The following is a 4279-nucleotide window of genomic DNA, read 5'->3' on the forward strand; positions in this document are numbered from 1 at the left end:
GGGGACTAGTGCCTGTGTTGTGGTGTATGAATGAGCCTAGATCTTGTCTCTCTAGTGGGCAGGTCCACGTCTGGTGGTGTGTTTTGGGGTGTCTGTGGACTTATTATGATTTTAGGCAGCCTCTCTGCTAGTGGGTGGGGTTGTGTTCCTGTTTTGCTATATGGTTGGCATAGGTTGTCCAGCACTGTAGCTTGCTGGTCGTTGAGCGAAGCTGGGTGCTGGTGTTGAGATGGAGATCTCTGGGAGATTTTCGCCGTTTGATATTATGTGGGGCTGGGAGGTCTCTTCTTGACGAGTGTTCTGAAGTTGGCTCTCCCACCTCAGAGGCAGAGTCCTGACTCCTGGCTGGAGCAGCAAGAGCCTTTCATCCACTCGGCTCAGAATAAAAGGGAGAGAAAGTAGAGAGAATTAGTAGAAGTAGGAGGAAATAGGAAAGAAAGAAAGAAAGCAAGAAAGAAAGGAGGGAAGGAAGGAAGGAGGGAAGGAAGAAAGAAAGAAAGAAGAAAAGAAAGGAAGAAGGCAAGAAGGAAAGAAAGGAGGGAGGGAGGGAGGAGGGAAGGAAGGAAGGAATGAGGGAAGGAAGGAAAAAATACAGAAAGAAAGAAGATACAGTAAAATAAAATAAAGTATAATAAAGTTATTGAATTAAAAAAATAATTATTTAGAGGAAAAAAAAAAGGGAAGGATAGAACCTTAGGACAAATGGTGGAAGCAAAGTTATAGAGACAAAATCTTACATAGAAGCATACACATATACCCTCACAAAAAGAGGTAAAGTGGAAAAAATCATAAAACTTGCTCTCCAAGTCCACCTCCTCAATTTGGGACGATTCGTTGTCTCAAAAAGGGAAGGAAGGAAGGAAAGATAGAAAGAAGGTAAAGTATAATAGAGTTCTTTAAATTAAAATTAATTATTAAGAAAAAAATTAAAAAAAAAATGGTCGGATAGAACGCTGGGACAAATGGTGGAAGCAAACCTATACAGACAAGATCTCACACAGAAGCATACACATACACATTCACAAAAAGAGGAAAAGGGGAAAAAATCATAGATCTTGCTCTAGAAGTCCGCCTCCTCAATTTGGGATGATTCGCTGTCTATTCATGTATTCCACAGAGGCAGGGTACATCAAATTGATTGTGTAGCTTTAATCCGCTGTTTCTGAGGCTGCTGGGAGAGATTACAATAAATTTTAAACGCATTCAATACACCACAATTAATCAAATAGAAACCCACTTTCTTATACCATTTTCGAGTTTTCCAGAGGATATTGAAGTTTGCCAGATATTGATCAGATCGATCAGCTCCTTTCATATATTTGTTGTACTCTAATATACAAGTGGGCTTAGTTATCTGATGTCCAGTCCTCCTGTCTAACTTTCCTGTAGATGCTGTGGAGGCGTCATGAATAATGTCGCCATGCGGACTAACCTCCTGTCTTTCCATATAAGAAGAATCACTTCTCCCTTCTGTAAGAATGTCATTTCTCCCCTCTGCAGATTTTTAGATTTCTCCTTTAATTGGTTTGGTAGACCACATAGTCCCACCAACTCTGGTTTTATTTTTCAACAATATTTTAGATGTGGACACACTGTTGTAATAATTGTCTTGGTAAATATGGTGCCATGAACCAAGATAAGGTTGTAGGACCCATAATACTGTTTCTTGCAGTTTCTTTCCTTCACCCGTGGAAATCTCAAGGTTGCATATATATCCAGTTTCACTTTCGCTAAGCACCCTGACCAAAATTCCGTATCTTGTAAGTTTTCCGGGATTGTAGGTTTTGAATCTGAGTCGTCCTCTCCACTTTATCTTTGCCTCCTCAAGTGATAGCTCTTGTTTAGGTATATAGATCAGTTGAAATTTGGGTAGAAAATAATCCAGAAGAGGTTTAACTTTGAAATTCTGTCCGCAGGAAGTGGAGTTTCTGAGTTATCGTTAAAGTGAAGAAATGTCATTATTTGTTTGGAAAGACAGGTGTTTCAAGTAAGGGGTCAGTTGACCAATACTCTCTCCAGTGTGACTTTATTTTTGTCCCATCAAAATTATTAATCCAAGAAACTTCTCCATGTCACTATTGGTTACATCAGTTCATTTTAAAGCCTTATACTTTTATACGATTTTTCATTCTGTTGGTGATACAGGTTCGTCTGAGAAGCGACCAACTCGAAAAAGTCGTTGCCAAAGATTAATTCTGTTATTTCACTAACACTTTGTGCGTTATTAGTCAATAGTTACACCTGACACTCCTATAAAGTCTAATTTCCATGAAATGCTGTCTTCAATCCACTCTTCTGTAGAAGCAAAGGAGCATTCTCCAGCACCATGAGTTTCATTTTCACTTTTCATATCAGAATCAATCACTAAGGTTTTTTTGGCTTTTTGTTGGTCTAATAGTCACATCGTCTGAATCAGAACTATATTCTGAAGAACTGCCATCTTCTGAGACACTAGTGTGTGTGTATATATATATATATATATATCGCTTGGACAATCAGAGAAAGTATCTGCCTAAAATTCACCGAAAAATTCTTCTCTCAAAATTTCATGATGCGTCATTTTTAAAAATTTTATGGTAGTAAGTTGCGTTCATAGTATACATAAGGTTGGAACAGAAACCTAACGGATCAAAATGTGAGTGATAACGACAGTCATAAGTTGTATAATGAACCCTTGATCAATTTTAAGCTCTAACAACTTCACACAGTGATGTTAAAAAATAATTTTAAAAAAATGTCTTCTCCCATGGGCAAACAGAAGGTATATTCTTGCCCTAGAAATATAAAACGTAGTTAGTTTGAAAGCAAATAGCTTTTATTTTTATATTTTTAAAAGTTATTATTTCTGTGAGAAAGTTTGTCTGGTGCTTAAGGATGATGCTGTTTCTGTTTGAGGAAAAAAAGGTGGAGGGACATGCTATATATTCCCTTGAAAGCAGACATCTCAGATGCAAGAAATATTGAAGTGTACTGCAGAATTTTCTGGCTGTGCGGCTCGTGAAGTGCCATGGGGGCCAGGAGCATTGCAAACTGTGAAATGGAATGCTGGCTACTGTTAAGGGCTAAAATACACATGAGGTCAAGGAGAAAAACCTAAAGTGCTAAGCTTTACAAAGAAAGGAGGGTCTAGGAACTTGAGATCAAATAAAGAGATGCCCACTGACAGTCCTCTCCCTGAAGTCTGCAGTGTAAGGCAGGAAGGAACCCTTGGTGGCGTGAGGCAGAGGAGTTATTCTGGAGAGGAAAGGGGCCTGGGCCCCAGGGTGGGAAAAGGGGCTATCCTTGGCTACAAGAGGGTGGAGCCTTAAACTCTGTGTGGGTTACCTGTATGGTCTGGGGGAGATTCTTTAACCTCTCCTGCACCCATTTTCTTCTGTGGATAGTTGGGATGGTAATACTGCCCAGGCACGTAGTAAGGATTAAATAATTCGATATTCCTGATTGTGCTATGTGCCTCTAATACTTGGGTTTTGGCTGGCATCTGAATTTTGAGTGTATCAAGTGTGATCTGGTGTATGTTGGTCCTAAAAAATGGTAGTTCTAATGAAAAGAGACAAGCTATAATGTTCAAAGTCCTTGCACTCACGGAGGGGATTTTAGTTTCTCATTTGGCACAATATTCTGGAGGTTACAGCCATGGTTCCTCTGGCCACTTGGTGGTACGTGCATGATACTACGTATTTTGTGGCACAAAATAATGGTGGCCAGAGCCTTGGTAGGAGATAGGGTAAGTCCAGTAGGGTGATTTTCCTTACCTGAAAGAAGTTATAGTTTGCAGATTTCACAGCACGATTTCCATTTGAAAAAGGAAGATAAGACTGGTATTTCACCAAGAAAGGGAGGCAGGTTGGAACCTGCAGGATTGAGCGGAGAGCTAGAACAGAGTTGAGGTGTTGCCTTGACCAGCGGTGGGACCCAGCGTGTCACCTATAAGATAAGGGTGAGCAGATGGACTGGATGAGTGGTTCTCTCACATGGAAGGCTTGTTAAAACACCAATTTCTGGACCCCATCCCCAAGAGTGTCTGATTCAGCAGGCTTGGGGTGGGGCCTGAGAATGTGTTTCTAACAAGGTCCCAGATGATGCCGATTCTGCTGGTCCTGGGGCCACATTTGACACTGTACTAGATTATCTCTAAAGGCCATTGCCACCTCTGAACCAATTAAGCGTGGCCAGTTGCTTAAGGAGAAGGGACCCCACATGGCCAAGAGAAGCTGCAGCCCTCTACACTCCAGTGCACAATCAGGGTCCTGTCCAAAGAGTGATCCTCCAGCAGGAA

General features: G+C 40.9%; 1 protein-coding gene across 2 annotated transcripts in view; it reads left to right on the top strand.

The window, feature by feature from the left end:
• TSPAN7 (tetraspanin 7) overlaps nucleotides 1-4279 on the top strand; it is a 150761-nt gene that overhangs the window by 144932 nt on the left and 1550 nt on the right. The window lies entirely within an intron of this gene.

The sequence above is a fragment of the Lipotes vexillifer genome, unplaced genomic scaffold (genome assembly GCF_000442215.2).
Source record: "Lipotes vexillifer unplaced genomic scaffold, Lipotes_vexillifer_v1.1 scaffold847, whole genome shotgun sequence".
Classification (NCBI taxonomy): Eukaryota; Metazoa; Chordata; class Mammalia; order Artiodactyla; family Lipotidae; genus Lipotes; species Lipotes vexillifer.